At 41.0% G+C, this 23,784-nt stretch overlaps 1 protein-coding gene across 16 annotated transcripts in view; it reads right to left on the bottom strand.

The window, feature by feature from the left end:
- SNCAIP (synuclein alpha interacting protein) overlaps positions 1–23,784 on the bottom strand; it is a 148,771-nt gene that overhangs the window by 79,786 nt on the left and 45,201 nt on the right. The window contains exon 1 of one of the 16 annotated variants that reach the window (XM_077911412.1): positions 9,522–9,661. The exons of the other annotated variants lie outside the window; for them this stretch is intronic. The gene's annotated coding sequence lies outside the window, so the exon portion shown is untranslated. Of the gene's footprint in view, positions 1–9,521; positions 9,662–23,784 lie in introns of those variants that run through there. 16 annotated transcript variants of the gene reach the window in all.

Here is a 23,784-nt window from a genome sequence, read left to right as displayed (position 1 = left end):
GCTCTTTAATTCACTAGTACTTGGGAAAACAGAGCAGCCTACCCCCCTGTGCACGCACACACGCACACACACCAAGAGCCAAATCCGTACTGGGATACATTTTCAGTTTGCAAGCTTGCACACAGATACTGGATTTACTTCCTTTAATATAACAAGAGCTCCAAAAAAAAAAAAAAATCACCAACTAAGGACTGCAAGGCACGGGTGGAAAAAAGTGAAATATATGAAATGCCGTCCCCAGTTGGCTCGGTAGCTTGGCTGGCAAGGAAGCAACTCATTCCAAATGTTGGATTCAGTTTCTTTTACTCTTTGATTCAACAGTGGCCAGAAGCATGGCAGTTGCTAAATGCCTAGTCCTGAAGCAGAAAAATGACAGAGGCAAGACATTTCTACTAGAAAGAGGCAAGTGGAGAAGAGACAAGAAGAATACAAGGTAGGGAGGGGAGGGAGCACATGCTCTGGAGATTTCACCCACTTCTTGCTTCCTCATTTAGGGACTACCTCCATGTGCACACTCTCCACACCAGTGTGGGGCATATAGTATAAGGGGACACAGGTTAATAAAACAAGCCATCTCTTTAAAAAGGAAGCAGGGGGAGGTCTGGGTGGCTTAGCAGTTGAGCATCTCCCTTTGGCTCAGGGTGTGATCCTGGGGTCCTGGGATCGAGTCCCACATCAGGCTCCCCTCAGGGAGCCTGCTTCTCCCTCTGCCAGTGTCTCTGCCTCTCTCTCTCTGTGTGTCTCTCATAAATAAATAAAATCTTAAAAAAAAAAAAAAGAAAAAGAAAACAAGCCATCACAATAAAATGTGGTCCTCGTTCAGAGGAATGAAAACACAGGAGCCTGAGACACACAATCTAGACCTTGGAGATGAGGCGGCCTGCCTGCGAAGGATAAGGTCTCAGATGAATGCTGAGGGACAAGGGTGTGAATGGTGAGGGGAGCTGGAGGCCCAGGGTGTGTGTGTGTGGGGTCTCCCAGGCAGTGGTGACAGCATGGGCCAAGGCCAAGAATTATGCCAGTAAGATAGATAACACTGATTTTGCACCTACTGCTGCTTTTGTGCAAAAAGGGAGTTGGGAAGGGTGAAGGCCAGAGTGGTAAACTGGGGGTGGTCACGGGATTATTTCCAAAGTCAGAGTGTAAATACAGCACATTTTCTTGGAATATCACATTTTCTGGCATGTTTGGAGAAAACACAAGTGAATGTTTGCTATCCGACAAGAGACAACACTGACCCTACCCCAGCTCTTGGGGAAGGGGTACTGCACTTCCTGTTTGCCCACAGTACAGTAGTGAAGCAAAGGAAGCTCTGTCCTGGGGTCTGGGTTGGGTGCCCCATCTGGAACAAACTTTATATCCAGGCCCTATGTGCTTCTTTCTACATACACTCTCCCATTTATATTTCACAAAGGTCCTGAAAGACAAATCTCTTCATGATTCTTTTGTGGAGATCAGGAAATTTAGGCTCAGAGAGGATCTGGAATTGCCTCACAGACACACAGCCAGAGCTTTTGATGTTAAGTTTGCTTCTTTCCCTTATTCCAGCTTGTCAAAACTACAGAGGTAAAAGTAATGCTTTGCCTGTATTAGACATTTGATTTTTTTCAAGTCATCTTTAATTGTTTTTATATAACTTTATTTATTATAAGTCTGTGAGGAAGCAGAGTGTGTGTACCATGATTTGCAGTCATCTCCTTTCTACTTTACAGATGGGAAAATGCAGGAATGTTTGGCCCAAATTAAATACTTCTAAGGAGGAGAAAAAGGAGAAAAGCAGCTCAGACAGCGACTTGCCACTAATTCTGAGACTCCTCTGCTTTGCCCTCCAGATTGCTCTGAAACATGGGCATGTCTTTGAACCATTTGGGTCAGAACTCCATAGACATCCTTAGTCCTTAATTGAATCGCTTTGGGTGGTTACAAACTGTAATGCCAAACAAATTGTTCTTTCCCCTCTCCAGCAGAGTCTAAACAGAAAAAATGGTAGGCATGATCATCATCATGAGAGAAAAACGTACAGATCTTTGTGTACCTAACACCCCTTACCCAGAGAGATCCCTGAACTGGTCCATAAAATATTATGTTCCACAGCCAGTTGGTTTAATACTTTGATGTCACTTCAAAGAACACAAATGCTTATGGCCATCTTTCCTTTAGGTCTTATTAAAAATGCAAGTAAGATAGCACTGTACTAGAAAACCCCATTCTGGAGGTCAGGACTGCTCTGACAAATCCCTACAAAGGTTGGTCTTTTGGTAGTTTTGAGCTCTTGCTTGTAGTTTAAAATTCTTGCAAATGATTTGGGAGTCATTTCATTATTTCTATAATCTACATGCTGACAACAAACCAACTTACACTAGGACTTCAGAGCTTGAAAAGACCTTAGTAGTTCAGCCGAGAGGTAGAGGTACTTTTAAATTTGTATGTGTATATGTGAGAGAAAGAGAGATTTAAAATAAATTTAATGTTTGAAATTCTTTTTGAAAAGAATCCATGCTTATAGCAGCTGCACAAGACAAAAGGATGTATAACAGGAAAAAATAGACATACTCCCAAACACAAAGATATTATACTGGGTCCAGTTCTGGATGTCACTTCTTAAGAAGGTCAAAGGCAAACAGTTCTGTACCAAGACAAAGTAAGGCAGTCAGGACAGCTGGTGGTTGGAAAGCTCCGTCTCATGTGGCACAGCTAAGGAACCATCTAACGTAGAGAACTGAATCTCCTTTCCCTCCATGACCACAAAGAGCCACCATGTAAAAGCAAGACTCGACTCCAAGAGTAGATCTAAGAGGAAGTTTTAGAGATACCAATCCCTGCAGACTTCCTACTAATGGCAACTGGTACGGGCTTAAATCGAACAGGTTGCTTCATGAGATCACAACCACGCCAGCAATAAATTGTTCATCTAGAGGTTTGGAGGGATCTTTTGAGTGCAAAAGATGGGACCCCTGCATTTGCAAGGAGGAAGACTTGGCCTCTTAACACAAACATTTTCTGTGGTGTGAGATGGCAGTGGGAACATCCCTGAAACTGGGCCGGGACCTCAGGACAGTCCTAACCCTACTCGGACCCCTCTCCAGGGTTCTGCTGTGACCATCTCCATTGGACCTCCCAGTCCTGTCTCATCTGCCACCCTGATCCCACAAGTAAAGGAAAGTGGAAATTGAGAGAGAGTAAAAAAGAAAATAATTTATAAAGAGAACTGGGATGTTGTTCATTCAGTGAAAATATGATTTACTCTACAATGTAGATGAAAAATTATCAATTCTACAAGGACAAAACTATGACCTAATGAGGCTCAAACAAAAAGTAAATACCTGGGAAGGAACGGGAAACATTTCTACCACTGGGAAGTTGAGCCTGGACCTTAGCCAGTTGCATCTTGCACCCGCTTCTGGAAAGGAACTATGGAGTAATTTTGGAACTGCATCTCTTACTCAGATACATACAGGAAACTATCCAAATCCAAGTTTCAAATTTTTGGCGCACCTGAAGTGGTCATGCTTTACTCCTGATTTTGCAAAGATTGTTTGATTTCTACAGTGGATTTGCTTGGAAATTATTATTGAGAATGTATGGAATACAGATGACAATCTTGATCTCCTTTTCGACAGAGGTAGACATAACAGAAATCTGCACAGAGAGCATTAAAGGCTCCATCAGGAGTCTACCATCTTGGCTTCGTTCTCCTACCTCTGCGTGTTTGTAGAGATTAAACTTTCGAGCAACCTTAGACTGGTGTTCTCAAAGTTCAACCCACATGAAAATCACTCAGAAGGATTATTAAAGCAGATTGCTGGGTCCAATCCTAAGAAGTTCCAATTCAATAGGTTGGGTAGAGGCCTGGGAATGTACATTTCTCATAACTTGCCAGGTGATGCTGATTCTGCTGGTCCCAGAACCACATTTGAGAACTGCGAACTAAGATCAATAGCTCATCCCAGCCCTGGCTACATCTGCACTTAATTAAAAGATGGTGACCTCTTCCCCACATCCTCCATGTCCACAGATGTTAACTTCATTATACAGGATCCATGCCTAGTGCCCTCCTGATTAAACTGCCTCCGTGGACTCCACTAAGCATTTCCCATGAAGACCACCCAGAAAACTAGAAGGCCTTAAGCCTCTGTGTGTGTGTGTGTGTGTGTTTTAATTCCCAGTGCTACACAAGGGACAGACGCCCGCCTACAAAACCCTAGAAAATTTAGGCCTTGGTTACTTTAAAATTTCTTTCTCCATGGCACTTCATGGCAATAGAGATGTTCTAAGTTTCTCCTGTTAATGAAATCCAGGTTTATAATTTTAGATGCAGGCTTTTTAGAGCAAGAATCTCAATACAGGGATATCCAGTCACTCAAAGTACAGCACAATAAATTCCATGCCTACTAATAAAGAAGGAAACTGAAAAAAAGTAGAATCTAATGAGAATTAACTTAAAATCTAATGCTTACACATGTATGCATTATAAAATATTTAAAATAATTACTCACTGAAACTTAGGCAGTCCAACTGGCTATACTGGCTAACTGTGAAAAAAAAAATCCTGGCCATGTAGGCTTTTTAAAAGAAATACTTTATTTATTTATGAGAGAGAGAGCATGAACCCAAGCAGGGGGGAGGCAAAGGGAGAAGCAGACACTCCAATGAGCAGGAAGCCCAGTGTGTGGGGCTCGATTGATCCCAGGACCCTGGAATAATGACCTGAGCTGAAGGCAGACCTTAACTGACTGAGCCACCCAGGTGCCCCACTGGCCATGTATTTTTAATAATGATTATCATGTGTTTATTTTTATTGAATCCAAATCCAGAAGTCAGAGAATTCCTTCAATTAAAACTTACCAACTTAATAACCAAAAGAGGAAATAAACTATAAAATAAATGACTTTTTTCTGAAGAAGAACATAGCTTGAGATGCAGGTAATTAAACAAGAATAGCTCGGTAACCAAATATTTGTACATCTAGGCATAAACGCAGAGTATGATGAAGCAAGCACTAATTCTTTGATCCAATGCTTTCATCTATTCCTAATTTACTAAAGACACTTAGAGGAAGGAAAGTTAACAGTCTGCTTCCCACGTAGATGACTAATAGTGCAAAAACCGAACACTGCATACTTAAGTAATGATTTTCAATGTGTGGCAAAGCATGTTAAGGAAAACAGAAGATGAAAACACAAGATTAGTGTCAAGTACCATCAGCAAGCAACTCAGCTAGGAAGTATTATCCTCAGTTTCAACAATATGCTGTTTTGGAATACAACACCTCGTACAGAGTAAATACTTAATACGTTTGTTACATTGAGTTTATTTCCAGACTGTGACCCTTGTTCAGTCACTTTGGAATTTCTACATTAAAAACCTTGGGATCGTCCCAAATGACAAGAGTTCCAATGACTGTTTTTCTTTAGCTTTTAATAATTTCATGTTCGAGTTATCTTCTTGCCATTTCTCCCAGAGCTCTATTTTCAGAGAGTAGGGGATCTTCTTGCCCCCTTGCAAAAACCGCCTAGCAAGGAGGGTTAGGGAAGCCTCAGCTGCACCTTCCCGGATCAAGGCCTTTTTCCCAGGGATTCAAAGCAAGTTCTTTAAACCAATGGTTACCAGAGCGGATGGGGTGGGGGGGCGGTGATGGGTGAAATAGATGATGGGGATTAAGGAGCACACTTGTGAAGAGCACATGGGGGGGTGTATGGAACTGTTGGATCACTGTATTGTACACTTGAAACTAACAGAACACTGTACTTTACCTGTGCTGGAATTAAAGTAAAAACTGAATTAAAAAAAAAAAAAAAACCTGAGTTCTTTGTCATTAAGCATATGGAGAAAGAATGACCTCTGCAGGCTGAGGTGTGGGTTTTTCCTCTCTGGCACCACAGAAGGACACCAACTTCACTTTGTAGTTTACCAACATGAGCAGGAAAGGACTCAGAGCCGAGAAGCCCGAAGAAAGGGCTGTGAGAACAGCTGGAAAAAAGACACAGGCTGCCAAGTCTTTTAAGAAATAGACTAAGATAAAGTGAGAAATCCAAAGTGGAGTGACCAGCCACATTAATAAAATACTGAACTTGGCCCCTCTAAGGATTTCAATTTCTGAATCATCATCTCCAATCCAGATGTTGCCATATGTCATTTTCTTTCTTTCCAAAAGGAGAACAGACATCCAGAAACAGACAAAGACTAAGGTGGCTAGAGGCAGAATATCGATCAGAACCAAAAATATTTTCCCATAGTAAAACTCCATCTGCTTATTTCCAAAGTAAAGGAAGCAACTCACGTAAAGCCTGTTAGGAGACCAAGGGGCTGTCTGATTTCCCACCCTCCGGTGTTCCGACTTCGTAGTGCAAAGCAAAACCGGGATGTACACTGCCACCCCAGCCACCGCAAGCGCACACACCGCCTTCGCAGAATGCCCCTGATGATCCAGGTTGGGAGCCTTACTCAAGGGGTGGACAGTGTGGTAGAGCTTCCGGTGGTAGACCAAGGCAAAGTATAACACGAACCAGATGGCCAGCGAGGTTGTCAGGGCAGCTGTAAAGTGCACAACTTTGCAGCCAGCCGAATCCAACATGAAACCAGAAGAATAAACAATTTTCATGACATTCACCACCAAGTTTTTAAGGAGGTGGACAAATACAAGGCAGAAAATCAGAAGAAAGGAGGTCTGGAAACGCCCAGTGATACATTTCCTCGTAGAATAAAATAAACACACGTTTCCAACAACGCTCACAAGGATTAGGATGGTACAAGCAATGATCTCAAGCATGTCTGCAGACAGCCTCATGGTAAGTGACAAACCGGTTATCTTCGGTTGAAGTCATTAGACATTTAGAAAGCTTCTTAGCGAGGAGACCTGGGTCTTTTTATCCACCACGTTGACAAAACTGGTCACTGGTAAAACATCAACTGGTATCATTCTAACAGTTCTGAGGTGGCCTATAACTGAGTCCTGCTTGCTCCAACAATGTGTGGCAAAAAACAGAACAGCTTCCCTAGAGGAGTCTGTTTTATCATCTCCAGGGACCAAAGTATGATGAAAAAGCTCTAGGTATCATCACTTAATTAAAAATTCTCGGAAATCTATTTATAGCCACCATCATGCAATTTCCTAGATACAAGGTGGTACAGTTTCCAACTCTCTCCCCTTGGGGGAGAGAATAAAATGGAACTTGTGACAGCAAAGGTAAGGTGGCCAGTGGATGAAATTACTGCCTCCACTAATGGGGAAAAATAAACAAATAAACAAAGAAGTGGGGTGTCTGAATAATAGAGAGGATTTCCAAATGACAAGATGACAAATTACAAGTGACGGTAACGAGAGGCAGATTGATGAAGTACGGCAGCTTTCTACTACCTCTACCATTTCCACAAAGCAGGAATACTATTATCTTTTCTGAAGCTCTGGTGGCATTGTTGACATTACAAAAGAGATGAAAGGAAACACTCTCAAAGGCAGTAGGGGAGGTAATAAAGAAGGGAGGGAGGGAGTGGGAAAAGGAGGGAGGTGATGACCTCCTACCTCCTCATCCCCCAGAATGCAGAAGAACTAGGAAAAGATTTCTGTCCTGAGAATGTTTGGAGAATAACAGAGCAAGTACAGAAAATTGGCCCTGAAACAAGTCATTCAGGTAATCTGGCATTAATTCACTTTCTGGATGAATTCTGTTGGCCAAGTACATCATAATGATCCATCCCGGGGACAAACTACTTTCCCTCTACTGCATTTATGTCTAGGTTCTGCTGCTGAGCATCCCACTCTATGCTGTCACGGCTTATGCTTCAGGCTGCCTCGGTGCTGTACTGGACACAGCCTGCCCTGACTTGAGCAACCATGCACAGCTCTTCCCAACTCTGTGTTCAGTGGCTTCATGTTGGGACCCTGAAACTGGGTATGCTGGGAGAATCGACACCATGCATATTATCAAATGCTGTGAATCAGGGCTTTCGGTGAGGGGAAAGAATTATATATGCCCTGTATCCATACTATACAAGGACAACACTAGCCCGAGTAAAATACAGCTCAGAGAGAGAAGAAATTGGCAGATGTTGTATCTACATAAGGATAAGATCAGTATTTGGAACACACCAAGCCCTTTAGTAAGGGTGTGTGTAAGAGGCTTACAGCAGTGTTAGCAAGTGAGAAAGCTTTCAGGGGGTGCGAGTGGGGGAGGAAGTGGAGTGTGGAGGGTGTATCAAACCCCTTATCCTGGGACACCTGGATGGTTTAGTGGTTGAGTGTGTATGCCTTTGGCTCAGGGCATAATCCCAGGGTCCTGGGATCAAGTCCCACATCGGGCTCCCCACAGGGAGCCTGCTTCTGCCTCTGACTGTGTCTGTCTCTTTGTGTCTCTCATGAATAGATAAATAAAATCTTTTAAAAAATATAAATAAACCCCTTGTCCCTAACTGCCTACTAAGACAGTAACCACTTCAGAATCTACCACCTTCTTCCCTGAAACATCCATTACTTCAGTAGTTATTTGCATCTGTCAAATAGACACTCTTGAGTTTCTTATAATACAAGTGATAATAACAGTGATAAAAATAACAGTAATAACACAATAATAATGCTCACATCAGCTACCATTTATTTTAAACCAATTCAGGACAGACACTGCGTTTCATTGGTGTGTTCCTTTATAAATTTAATCTTATTTAATATCTAATACTATTCTCATTTCACTGAGTCAACTGAAGACCAATCTGGCAAGTAAGTTGCTCAAAGCTACCGAGTAAAGGAGATGGGAATCAAACCCACATATCACAGATTCCCAAACCACTGGTTCTAAGTCACTGCCTCCACATGTGTGCTGTCAGGTTCTGGATTTTCTGTTGACTCTTCTCCATCTTCCCCTAATATCCAACAGGCAGAGCCTCTAACAAACTCCTTTTGAGAAGAATTTCCTTGGGTTTCTAAGACACAAGTCATGCAAATTTTTGGATGTAAATGTCCTCCCTCCTCCAAAGACACACACTTTGGGCACTTAGACTTCCACATCCATAAAGATCTTTAAACACACCACATATTCCATCTTCTTGCCTGACTGCGAGCAGAGAAAGGCTGTCTCCAGAAGGAGTGAGCGTCCCACCCATTCCTGACCATGTTTAAAGATGCACAATGAATGCCTGGAATGAATTTGGAGAGCGAGGAAGAACCACCCTAAACTAGCAGACAAAATAAAATCATGAGCCTATAATCATAATTCAAGATTTGATTTGGGGATAACACATGAAGAAACTATGTGACGCGATTTCTCAAATATGCCCAAATAGTAACAATTTATGGCAAATAACACTGACTTTTCAGAGCTGAGGGCTAAGGGTAAAAATATGTTTTAGAAACCCCCCAGGCCTTTCACCCCCTTCCCCCAAAAAGTAAATGCTGACATAAATATTTTTTGTCTTTCAAAGGATTAGCAAACATCATTAGGGCAAAAGTGTAAAATACGTGTTATTTTTTTCCTTCAGGGTTATTTCTAGAGAAAAAACATCCATTAAAATATAAGGAGAATGGGCACCTGGGTGGCTCAGCAGTTGAGCATCTGCCTTCAGCTCAGGGGTGATCCCAGGGTCCTGGGATCGAGTCCCACATCGGGCTCCCCATGGGGAACCTGCTTCTTCCTCTGCTTGTGTCTTTGCTTCCTTCTGTGTGTCTTTAATGAATAAATAAAGAAAAAAAATACAAGGGAAGTAAAATTAATTTTTGTGAATATTGTCTTGACTGAGTATTTTTCTCTACGTAGGGCACAGTAGGGCTGAAGAGCTACTACCATCATAGGACTGGACTCACATTACTGACAATGTATCCTGTGCCCAGCATGGCACTGGACTCTAGGGAGGAAGGTCCACTGCCACTGCCTCTGCCTTCGAGAGGCAAAATATGGTCTAGTCCTAAGGACACACTCCTGTATAATACATGTTACATATATATGCTGTCCTATTACACATACTATTTGTTAGGACATTAATCATAAGACATTTAAATAAATAATTATTAATCGTTATTAATATAACGATATAAATATAAACTGGTCAGGGGGACAAGGATGAAACATTCAGAGAAATGGGGCTCACAGGGGCAGGGCTATTTTTAATCTCCAATTCACAAAAGAGGAAATGGGAAAATGGGAAGCCTCCTGGTGGTCCTGCACTCGGATCTATCTTGCTTCCAACAGCTCTTTCTGCAAGGGACAAGAAGGGGAAAGAGCTGCCCAAATTGTGAAGCGGAGGTGCTAAGAAGCCTGTGTGCCAGCTCCAGGGATCCCCAAGAGCTGCAGCGAGGTGCTCCTGCCCGGCATAAAGCCCACTTCTCAGAGGCACCAGCTGGTCTGATGGGGTGCAGAGGCGAGAAGGCCCACGCCCCACGATCCCGCACCCTCCACCTAGGAAGGTAACTGTCTCGTGTTCACTCCTTGGAGGGAAAGAGAAAGATCTGCCTTGGAAATGCACCGCTGCTTCTGCCAATCCAGCTTCACTGAGGTCATTTGAGACCTGAGGAGTTCAAAGGTTCTCCACGGCTCCCATTTACTTTGGCATAAGATTTAACAGAAAAGAACTAAGGGGAAATTTATACGGCCCAGGCTGTTTTCCAAATCGCCAACTGCTAAAGTTATTTAGATTTTCCTGGGGTTCACAATCACATGTAAAGTGGTTCAGATGTAAATGCTTTCCGTGTGGCTTAGGGCAATCTAGGTTTCCTCAAATGCACATGTGCAGCTCTAATATTAAAGATGGGATTCAAAAGTCTCAAAGTACTTTGGGTTCCCCTTGATTAGAGACTGCTGTTACTTTAGGCAATGCTGGGTCAGAGAAGGAGAAAAAAGCATGCCGCCTTCAATTGGACGTTAGGTTCTCACAGTAGCGCTAAGATAAACAAACTTTGCAGGCTGAGGGAAGGGCATTTATTCCTTTAAATTGAGTATGTAATATAAATAAATGTCTTCTAAGAAGAGATGCCTGAAACTTGATTCTAAGTCTGAATCTCCACAAGGGCACTGATTTCTCTCAATGAAGATCCATATAGCACATATGGGGCAGGGCATGCCTTCTGGAAAGCAGGGCTGATCTAACCAAGCAGCATAATTCACCAAGTCACAGAGAGCTGCTGCTTGAAGTTGTCTGATTTGTTCACTGGCCAGGAGCAAATTGATATTTGCATTTTTATATAGAGCATAATGGAGAGAATTACCAAATCTTGTGCCTTGTCATCAATGGCTGCCTGAAGTTATTTTCAATTCTCTATAAGGCAGTGATTTTTGTGACCAGCCCCAGTAGGACTAAAAACCCCTAGCTCCAAATTAGAGTGAATGGAATGGAACTTCAGGCTGGTTGGGGTCAGAGCAATTAAATGGTAATTGCCTTTTAGATACATTAATGTTGCTAATTATATTAGTGTGCTAAGTGCTGGGAAATGTGGGTAAGAGCTCCAGGCCACTGGGGTGGGGAAAGCAAGTGAAGATTGATTAAGCCTGGCACTGAGCTGGATCCTTCATACACATTTTTCTCCTGAAATCCTCACAATAACCTACAAGGTATTATTAGCTCCAATAATCCTAAGTAACTGGCCCAGTTGGTTCCAGCTGATACGTAACTGAATCAGGAATCCATCCCAGGGTGGTGTGGCTCCAAAGAGCAATGGGTTGGCAGGGCCTCGAGTCAGAATGGGGAGAAATACTGGATTCAAATGATTGAAGAAATCTGGTCGCAGTGAAAGATGAGAGAATTTGAGAACTAGGCCTTGATGAAAAAGTCCACCTGCCCGGTGGTACCTTTCCTTGCTGTGTATGAGAAGGAAAAAGAACCAAGGGTAGAAAAGTTCTGTGAGCAGAATCTGGGGAAGGCATGACATCAGAGTACAGAAGGCGGGCAGTAGAGGAGCTGCCAACATAAGAGAAGCTGCCAACATAAGAGAAGCAGCTTAATGGTGCATGGAGAAAGCTCTCAGCACCTCACCAGAGGGGCCAGAGAAGAAGTCCCCAGATATCTGAGGCCGAAAGGCCCAGTCAACCAGAAAGTAGAGTGGAGGCGGCAGTGACTCTATCTGTCAATATCCAGGCCAATCTATGAATGACAAAGGCTGTCCCTAGGAATCTGAGGCCAGAAGCCCTGAGTTCAATCATGTATGGATCGCAAAAGCTTTTTTGAGGCAAATCTGCTCTGAGTCTCAGGCTCCTAATATGGAGTTTTCAAGGGACACTGAAATATATCTAGCTGTGTGTGTGTGTGTGTGTGTGTGTGTGTGTATGCACGCGCGCGTACGTATACAAGTGCATACAAATGTATACATCTCTGTATGCATGTGTACATTTTTGTTTACATACATGGGTATGAGATCATAGGTTCAGTGAAATTGTGAACCAAGTCTGAAGGTGAAGGTGGCAAAGTGTTTTACAACCACTAGTTCAGTGAATATTTATGTCCTAAAATCATGCAGTCACAGAGGTGCTTTCTTCTTGTAAGTAGAAGGTGCTACATGGGCTTTTTGCCAAAGGCCGGGCTTCTAAATGCATGGTTTTTGCAGCACAGGGCTCAATTCCTTGGCAAGCAGCTGTGGAAAAATCCCCCAACCTTCTCCAGGCCTGACTCCAGCCCTGAGACCCCGTGTCTCTATCTCTACTCAGTCCTTTGAAGAAAAAGCCTATCTCTGGCTGTATGCACCTGACCACACATCTGCAAGTCTCACCAACACTACAGATAAAACTCATAACTGGCTTTGGATTCCACTCCATCTTTTCTCCCCTCTCATCCAAACTTCTCGCAAGAGACATCTATTTTTACACTTATCACTTTCCTGTGTCCTTTGACTTAACTCACCACAATTGAGTTTGTACTGCTTTTTTCTCTAAAGATGACTTAGAACACGATCAACTCCTAAATACTAAATTCAATAACCTTTGGACCTGCCTTACATTCTTTCTCTTTTTCCTTTACAGGTCCAATATTTTTCTCCCTGTGGGTCCAAAGTCTTGGTCCACTTCCTGCTCAACTGCTGACCCCTAGTGTACAGCCAGCCACCTGCTCCTTGGTATCCCTCTTTGGATGTCCCACAGGCCTCTAACTCAAACAGCCTTACTTGGGACACCATCACCCTCTGCTCAGCTAAGGTTAGAGACTTGGATATCATCCCTGGTCCTTCCCATTCCCTCTCTTGACATTCAATCATCCTGTCAATTACATTTTGATCCTTTCCATTCTTCTATTTCTTACTATAGCTTTCTCTCACTGTTTCTTGCTTGAATAGAGAATGACAAAGGTAAAGGCAAAAATATTAGTACACTTTCATTCTTCAAAATCATTCTCTGTGTCTACACAACTGTCCAAGTGACTTAAAACATAAAGATGGCCTACTGAAAACAGTTGAGTGTCTTCCCACTGCCTAGGAGACAGCCAGCCAGTTCTTCTACCAGTCACAAGGAGCCAATCATGTTGGGGGCCTCCTATGAATCTCTGACTCACATTGGAAATCTTAAGGACATTGAAATTCTGTGCATATCCCATGCTGTTCCACATCCTGGGCTTATGTTGAAAACTCTGTGTATATCCTCCTCCTCTTGGGACCACCTCAAAACGTCCAAATCCCCACCTCTGCCTTTTCATCTGCCAATGAATAGTGCAATCATATGCCTATTTATTCTCAGATCCATTCTCTCAGATTGTTGTGTTTCCTAAGCTCTTTTGCCAGCTGACTGGCTTCCTGGTAGGTCTGGCCAAGGGCAAGCCTAGGCAAAAGATTAGAGGGTAGAGAGAAGGAATTTGGTGTCTATCTGTCTTTCTCTCTTACTCTCTCTCTCTCTCTCACACACACACATACACCCTCCAATAGGCAGTGTCTCCTACATGTCATCAGCTCCTACAAGGCAGGCATTATTAGCATCATTCTGAATTGTGATAGAAGGCATAACTACCCTAAATTGAAAATGTAACAGACCTCCTTCTTTTGCCCCCTTCAACCCTTGGAGTGGTGGGGCTTCTCTGCCTTTGCTGATCTCAGGACTGGAGATCTTCATCTTGCTTAGTTTAGTGTTCTAGCTCTTCCAGCAATGTAGTAACTAATACCCTATTTTCATTTCCTGCTGTTTGAAATATCTAGAGTGGTTTCTGGTTATTGTGTTTTATGCCAACTAATTCACTGTATTTATCCTTTAAACATACTTTTAAAGACTTACCTTGGGGGTGACTTAGGAAGTAACTCTTAATGAAGTGTCCAAATCTACACCTGACCTTAAGTTCAGAGTACCTACCTGCCTTTCCCTCTGTGCAAAATTCCTGAGCAAATTATATTCAGTGTACTTACAGTAACTTAATATTATTATACGCTCATATATCTGCCTCTTTCATGATGAGATCTTTGTCTTGTCCACCAGAAGCCACATGCACAGCACATATTGTGGCATATGGAAGGCACTCAAGAATTTATTGAATGAATAAAAAGTCCAGTGAATGAAAGTCCAGTGAAACCAAGCAGGGATATTTTTGTAAGAATCTAACTTTAGTCTACCCACAGAAGGCATTCAAAGTTTTCTGTACCAGTACTGCAGGAAGTTTTACCACAAAACAAATCATAGCTTAATACAGTTAAAATAAATATCAGACATAACTAACTGCATTTTGGGGCAGGGCATGTATCATAAAATCGAAGTAATTATTCCAAAAAAAATTATGGTTCATGGTTTTGAAATAGTCTAAAAAGAGAATTGGAGACAGTTAGTAAAAGATGGAGATTTAACAACAGTGAACACACCAAACAAGGCTAACCAAGGTCGGCAACAAAGCAGGCAGAAATCAAAGGGGGGGGAAAAACCACCAAAAAGAATGTTCTTCTGAGAATGATTTTAAGTTCACATGTCTCATCCAAATGTTTTACATGTACCTCTTTTACTACTATTCTCTTCTGTGTTTCCTTTCATTGGAGAATATCAACGAAAACTATTATTTTAGGAATTACTGAATAGAAGTAAACTTCATAAACTTAAATAATATTTACAAAACTCTCAGTTAAGATTTATGCTTAATGATGAGAAGCTTAAAGCTTCCCTATTCATATCAGAAATAGGCCAAGATGTTCTCTCTCACCACTACTTTTCAACACTGAAAGCCTACCTAATGCAATTAGACAAAAGGAAGGAAAAGTTAAACAGATTGGAAAGAAATAAAACTGTTTTTGCTTACCAATGACATGACTGTTGATTAGAAAAATCTAAATAATTGACAGAAAACTCCTAGAATAAGCATTTATAGCAAGGTTGTAAGATACAAGGTTAATATACAAAAGTCAATAGCTTTCCCACATATCAGCAATGAACAAGTGGAATTTGAAATTAAAAAGACAAATACCCTCAAAATGAAATACTTAGGTATCAATCTAATAAGGTATGTAAATATATATTTAAGGAAAACTATAAAATACTAATGAACAAAATTAAAGAAGAATAAATAAATGGAGAGACTCCATATTCATGGATAGGAAAACTCAATATTGTCAAGGTATCAGTTCTTCCCAACTTGATCTGTAGATTCTATGCAACCACAAACAAAATTTCAACAAGTTATTTTGTCAGTACTAATTAACTAATTCTAAAATCTATATAGAGAGGTGAAAGACCCAGAATAGCCAATATAATATTGAAGGAGAACAATAGCCAATATAATATTGAAGGAGAACAACAAAGTTGGAGGACTGACATTACCAGACTTCAAGACTTATTATTAAGCTATAGTAATCATGACAGTGGGGTATTGGCAAAAAGGAATATATAGATCAATAGAACAGAGTAAGGAGTCCAGAAATAGGTCCACACAAATATAGTCAATTAATTTTTGACAAAGAAGAAAGGCTATACAATCTATCAATGAAAGTCTTTTCAACAAACAGTGCTGGGACAACTGGACATCCACATGCCCCCCCCCCAAAGTTAACATACAAACCGTATGCTCTTCATAAAAATTAATTCAAAGTGGATCACAGTAAATGTAAAATGCAAAACTGTCAAACTCCTAGAGGATAACATAGGGGAAAACCTAGATAATCTTGGGTATGGTCATGACTTTTTAGCTAAAACACCAAAGGCACAATCCATAAAAGAGATACTTGATAAACTGGACTTCATTAAAATCAAATACTTCTGCTCTGTGAAAGATTGTTTCCAGAGAATGATTAGGCAAGCCAGACTGGAAGAGAATACATGTGAAAGACACATCCGATAAAAAACTGCTATCCAAAAGAGCCAAAGCACTCTTGAAACTCGTAATACAAAAAGTAAACAACCAATTAAAAAATGGAACAAAGATCTTAAAAGACATCTCACCAAAGAAGATATACAGATGGCAAGTAAGCATATGAAAAAATGCTTCATATCATATGGTGTCAGGAAAATGGCATTAAAACAATGATGAGATACTACGATACATCTACTAGAATGAACTGAATCCAGAACACTGATGACACCAAATGCTAGTGAAGGTGTAGAGAAACAAGGACTTTCATTCATTTCTGGTGAGAATGCAAAATGGTACAGCCTTACTGGAAGAGAGTTTGGCGGTATGTTACAAAACTAAACATATTCTTACCATGAGATCTAGCAATCATGCTTCTTGATATTTACCCAAAGGAGTTGAGAACAATGCCCAAGTGAAAATATGCACAGGGAGGTTTCTAGCAGCTTTACTCACAGTTCCAAAACTTGGAAGGAATGAAGATGTCCTTCAGTAGGCGAATGGATAAATAAGATTGGGTATATCCAGATAATGGGAAATAATTCAGCACTAAAAGCAAATGATCTATCAAGCCATCAAAGGACATGGAGGAACTTTAAATGCATACTACTAAATGGAAGAAGAAATTGGAAAGTCTACATACTGTATGATCCTGTTCATATGACACAATGAAAAAGGCAAAACTATACAAAGTTCAGTGGTTGCCAGGGTTATGAGGTACGGGCAGAGGGATGAATGTGCAGAGCACAGATTTATAAAGCAGTGAAAAAGGTCTGTATGATTCTGTAATTGGGGATATATAGTCTATATATTTGTCCGAATCCATAAACTACACAACACCAAGAGTATAAGGTAAAAACTGTGGACTTTGGATGCTTAAGAAGTGTCAATGTAGGTTCATCAGCTGTAACAAAAGCACCACTCTGGTGGGTGATGCTGGTAATGGGGGAAGCTAGGCATGTGTGGGGGCAGGAAGTCTCTGTACAGTCCTATCAATTTTGCTGTGAATCTAAAACTATTCTAGGGACACCTGGGTGGCTCAGTGGTTGAGGGTCTGCCTTTCGCTCAGGGCGTGATACAGTCCCCCATCGGGCTCCCTGCATGGAGCCTGCTTCTCCCTCTGTCTATGTCTCTTCGTCTCTCTCAGTGTCTCTCATGATTAAATAAAAATCTTAAAAAAAATAAAACTAAACTAAAAAAATTAAAAAGTACTTAGAAAAATTGTGATTATCTAGCATGGTCTTATCAGCTTATGAATTAGGGAAGTTACATCTAAAAGGAACCAGTGATTCGCTTAATGCCGTACAACTTTTTAATGGTGTGCTGGAAAGAGAAAACATCTTCTGAATTGTCTGCCTGCTGCATATTTTGAATTTATTGAAAATTAAATAAATTATAGTAATACAAATAAATGAAATGAAATTAGTGGGAAAAATTTTATTTTTTGACATTAGAGCAACCTGACCTAAAGTTGGCTGTTGACCATACATTCATACCAAAGCACCTCGTTGAGATGACTTCATTAGCGAGACATGCACCCATACAGGGAGACCCATTCTCATTACAAGGAGGCAGAGGAGATGTTTGTACAAATAATACATGTTTTGAATATAATTTTTTAGACTGTGCATCAAAAGTTTCACATCTATATCAATACCTGCATAAGAAGGTGAATATAGAGGCCGCCTATTTTTTAAGATACATTTTATGTAGTGTTTCTTTACAAAAATTTTCAGCTTCAGACCATTTTAAAATAATCAAGAAATGTTTTTTAACTCATCAGTTTCCAGGACTGTTCTAGGTGTTATGGAAAATTGGGATTTTGTAAAATTTCTTCCTTTTCCTTCTGAATCTAAGTTATGTTGGGATTCTCAATTTCAATGCTTGTGTTTACTTTTAGTTCTATACCTATTTTCCCTTTTCCTGGGCCTAACTCTTCCAGGTGAGGTATGGCAAAGGGAGCTAGTTTCAACCATTAGGGTCCTGATCAATCCCAGCCACCTTACACACGGTCTAGGAAAAGCTCTGTCACTTCTGACCAAGACCCTTCTGGGAAGCAATGGCAACTGGTAGAAAAGGCAAGACAAGACAACATGGACAGGGACTAATTGGATTGCTGACATTCTGTGCAACCAAGTCAGTGAAACAAACAACAGAAGCCATGATACCTGGAAACACAATGTTTTAAACATAGATTCCTTCCCTCTTAAACATGTCTTTTGTCTGAGTCACAAACCCTTGTCAAGCTTTTCAAAGTCTATCCTCGCAAGGTGAAACTAGCTGGAGCACATGCAGCTGCGTGATTTAATTTATTTGCATGTGTTTGCTATAACATTATTAGGGGGTGGGGAGGAATTGCCAAGGCCACTGAGTATGGTTCATGTTCCATTCAGCCTCAGTTGGATCTCTGTTTCATTTGTCAAACTCCAACTGAGTTCTTGGCTCACCTGCATGTTGCTGAGCTTAACAAAGGAAAAACCTGGCTCTCCACCATAAGTTCCATTTTTGGGGTTAGAAAACACCAGATTCTTGAATTTACAACACATCACCCCACAGTGGTGATACATACTGGTATATCTTCATACCTTGCTGGGCAAAAACATCCATATTCACCCCATACTCTTGCTAGATTTCTACCTTCACCCAATGTTCACAGGCTTTTAAGTGATGGGGACCCAAGTGTCTTCATCTGTAAAATAGGCACATTTGACCTTTGAGGATATTGTGAAGATTAAATGAGACCATGTAGGCAAAGTCCTTATAATAGTGCTTAATAGATGTTAGTTGTAACTGCCTTTATTTTTTATTTCTCAGTTATAGATCAACTATGTATCTCCAATGATAAGCAAAATTACTCAGCACATCAAGGTCAGTCATGATTTGGAAATCAGGACTCTGCGGCTGGAATTCAGAACATTCACACATTCTCTTCTATTCTTAGTTGTCCCCAAACTGCATCTATCCTCCAGTAGTAGGTGACAAAGGCCATTAAAAAAAATCATTACTGGCTAGTTTTATAGATGGTTAAAAGTTGATTGTGCTGATACAGGGCTAAGAAAGCAAGATCTTTCCCTTTTCTCTATGTCTGGACTGTCCTTAGGAACTGATTATGTGGAAGCAGAAGATCAAATGGTACTGATGGAAAAGCTGTTCTGGAAAACCCAGGAGACAGCATGAGCAAACATGCTGAAAAAGATCATGCTGGGGACCTTTAGGTCAGTGATACAGCTCTTCTTCATCAGGGGATGACAATCATCCTACACAGGGATGCTTGGTTATCCAACCTCCCACAGTTTTAGGGTTGTGCAGTGATACAAAAGTCATCATAACATGAAAATATTCATGAATTGACTGTTTTTAAAACTCCTCCTCCCAAGTATCCCTCCCTTGCTCAGAAATTGAAAATGTTTCTGGGACTAGCTGGGTAGCCTGTCAGGAAGACAGAAGATGCACAGCTCCAAGGTGGTTCCAGACATTCTGTTCAACAGGGACTGCTAGAGACACCTCAGAAGTAGCAAGGCTCTGTATCCATTAAATCAACATCTTTGGAAGTTGACCCTACACTGGCTATGGGAGGTTTTAAACCCTCCTTCAGTTCAACACAGACACAATGTAAGTGGATTGGAAGTTAAATGGCAAAGCTTACAAAAGACTTCTTGAAATCAGAAACAAGGATTCTGAGGAGTAATGCTTTGAAATCTACATCAGGTCACTAGAGAAGCTGAAGCAGGTCTTAATTTCAGAAACACATCAATAAGGATGGTGGTCTAATAGATGTTTCACAAGAGAATGAGTTGACTATCAAATGATAAAGAGAAGCTTTGGATAAATCAGTGAATCCCAAGGACACGCACACGCGCACACACACATACACACACACACTCTCTCAGTAAAAATGACCATTGTTATATACTGCAAAACCAAACACAAAATGATGGATGTCATATTATATGAATGTGTAATTTTGTTGAAAGAATCAACTGCCAGTTCATTCTAACCTAAATCTCATTAATTTTGCTTTACTGTTTACCAGGAAGACATGTTTCAGTTTTTAGTGACTTCACTTTAAACAGTCTTTCATTCCACTACCCGACTATTCTCAGATAATGAGGAGCTCTGGTACAAATAATCATACTTTTTTTTTTCATGGAGTATACTTGGAGACATCACAAAATAAAAGTTAAGTGCTAAGTGAATGCAATCCAAAAACAGAATTCTCTTCTCCAAGAAGAGTTCCAGCTAATGAATTTCATGAAACTAAAGAGACAGCACTGTTTTCTGAGCAATTAATCACATGCCAGGCACTTTACATGCCTGACTTCTAAAACTTATAACAATTTTGCAAAGCTGGTGCAATTACCCCCTTTTTAGAGGCAGGAAAACAGACATGGGTTCAGTGACAGTCATCAGTTCACAGAGCAAGTAAATGGTGGAGAAAGAATTACAATCCACAAGAGCCTAAGATTATTTCCACTTTATGCTAAGAAGACAATATACTTGGTGCAGGATATTGGAACTGCTGGGAACCAGCTTCAGTTTTCCATTCAGTTGCTAATACAGCCCTATTACCAGCCTCCACAAGAAAGAAATTGAAAATGTTTCTGGGACTAGCTGTGTAGCCTGTCAGGAAGACAGAAGATGCACAGCTCCAAGGTGGTTCCAGACATTCTGTTCAACAGGGACTGCTAGAGACACCTGAAGCCCTTCCAAGCATTCTTATGAATTTGCCTGTTGTGGGATATTCTTCTGAGTAGAGAGGCTGGCTATGTTACTAAATCTTTAGGACTCAATGAGCCAAAAGCAATTCCGACATCAAATTGTTAAAATCCAAGAACTTTGAGAAAGTGGTTACAGGTGCTTCTTGAAATAATGTTTCCCCACTTCAGCATGAAAGAGCCCCACCACAAGGGCAAATAATCAGCCCTGTGTACATAAAGAGGTTCTTAAAATCCAATTGGTTCTCCCAAGCTGTAGCATGTTCCATACATAGGATCTTTGCAGCATGAGATCCCCCTCCTCTTGAGAGGCTGAAAGCAGTATTATTTGTGTCCAGTAACACAGCTTAGAGACCAAATCTTTATCTTCAAACGTAGATTCCGACTGCTTAGCACTCAGCTTTTAAAGGCATATTATGCTTTACCTTCTCCAATAAAAATAAATACAACTTTCAACTAATAGCTGTTATATTTCTCTTGTATGTCTAATTAAATGAAAGTATTCACTAACTCGTTAGGAAGGAAGTTTCGGGAGGAAGAAAGGCACAGATCTGCAAAGTGTTTTTGTTTTACTCAACACCTCATGTTGTTACTCAGAGCAACAGAACACTCAACATGAAACTTGCTCAAAAATTTAAAAGTTCTGACATTATTGTGACAGTTCAAATCTAATAAATTTCTGGTTATCTAGGCTTCAGAACATGATTTAGTACATTATTGTGGGCTTAAATGAGCTGTTTTAAAGCAAAAAGAAAAATTATTGTTTTTGAACCCATCCTTATTTGAAAATCATTTTCATGTCTACAACATGGAACAATTTCCTATCTAGACAATTGTGTATTAAAATATATTTTAAAAACTTTCTCTGAAGTATGTTTAAAGGTTTTGGATAAGTTTTAAAACATTAAATTACATGAAAATCTTAAAAGCCAAGAATCAACCTTATTTTTCTGTAGATGTGATTTGTTATGAGGAAGACACAAATTCTTAGTCCTGGATTATCTTACTTCTTCTTACATATATTCAGAAGTTTCTCTGAGTTCAAAAGTTCACAGGAACAATTTATAAGGGTCTTAGCTCTGAAGCAAACCAGAGGGAAGGTGCTGCTTTTAATCAGCACTCAGCCACAGGCCTCACCTCACACTGCACCCAGTCTCCCCAGTCTGGCATGATACAGAGGGTGGCAGGTCCATACCCTGTCCAGACACTTTCAGAAAGGTAAATTCAGATAAATCACACAAATAACCTGCAGGGAGACACATTCCATATTTCTAACTTTTGGAACTGGAGCTCTAATGAGGGGGGAAAAAAACTGTACATACATCCTGGAGATAAAGGCAGGAAAATGGTTTACTGTGCTGAAAAAAGACGAGGAAAAATATGTTTTCTCCCAGCAGTCATGCCTTTATTTGTAGTTGGGAGTCCCCAAAGTGAGGCCCTAAGATCAGGTGAAACATGATAAACAGAGGAATACTAAAAGGGGTCCATTATGATGGTTAAATATTTCTCCTTAAGAAACATATTTTAATTATTTTAATCATGCAACTTAATTTTGGAGTGCAGAAGGATTGGAGACATGAAGATACCTCTTCCTGAAAAATATAAGGCTCTTCCCTTCCCCCCACTTCTTCCTTCTTTCACCCTCATCCACTAAGCATTGCGTATGGGACACAGCCATTGGGCATTTGGCAGAGAACAAGCAAAGTAGGCCTGGTGCCCTCAGGGAACTCATATTTGAAAGCAGTGCCATCCAACAGAATTTCCTGTAAAGATGGGGAAGTTCTCTATTTGCATTTTCTGATACAGTGGCCACTCACCACAGGTGGCTACTGAGCCCTTGGCAGGTGGCTAGTGCAATGGAGAAACTCAATTTCAAATTGCATTTCAATTTCTTTCTTTCTTTTCTTTTCTTTCTTTCTTTCTTCTTTCTTTTTCTTGCATTTCAATTTCTTACATTTAAACTGAAATGACCACAAGTGGCCAGTGGCTATCACGTGGGACAGCACCGTTCCAAAGGATTAATCAGACAACATACAACTAAGTAGACATAAAATCTTTTCAGGTTTAGATGAGTGCAATAAAAAAAAAATTTTTTTAATGCAGGCTGAAGGTGACTGTGGGAAGGATGGGCTTTTTTTTTTTTTTTAAGATTTTATTTATTTATTCATGAGAGACACAGAGAGGCAGAGACACAGGCAGAGGCTCCTTGCACAAAGTCCAATACGGGATGGACTCAATCCCCGACCTCGGGGTCATGACATGAACTGAAGCAGAGGCTCAACCACTGAGTCACCCAGGTGTCCCGTAGGCTGGGCTCTTTTAATTGTGGTATGTCAAGAAAAGGCTCTTTCTGCATACTAGAAGGCATCGAGCCACACACAATGTGGGGGAAGAGGATTACAAGGAGAGGGAACTCAGAGTACAAAGGGCCTGAAGTGAGAATAACCCCACGAAGGCCAGTATGGAGGACATGGGAGCAAGTCCGAGGAGACCAGGGACCGAGTTGGAGAGGCAGGCAGAGATGTAAGGAGTCCGGAATCTACTCTGATGTGGAGGGAAGCCTGGAAGCAGTTTCAAGTGGGAGAGTACCATGAGCCAGGCCCCTTCCAGTGGCTTGTCTGTTGCCATACCAGGGCCAGACTCAGTACACACGAGGAGGGTGGAGCCAACAGGCCTTGGCTTGGTGACAGAGGCATGTGATGATAGTACGGGCTTATGTGAGGAAGAAAGGGGAGATGGAGGAGGATTCCCAAGTCAGCTGTAAAGCTTATCCCAACATCACCAAACTCTGAGGAGGGAATGACCTTTGAACCCTGAGCAGCAGGAGAAAAATCTTGGAGCTTCCAATTCCAAG

This window comes from Canis aureus, chromosome 10, assembly GCF_053574225.1.
Source record: "Canis aureus isolate CA01 chromosome 10, VMU_Caureus_v.1.0, whole genome shotgun sequence".
In the NCBI taxonomy this organism is placed as follows: Eukaryota; Metazoa; Chordata; class Mammalia; order Carnivora; family Canidae; genus Canis; species Canis aureus.
Note: the sequence above shows the minus strand (reverse complement) of the source record. Positions and strands in the feature narration are given on the sequence as shown.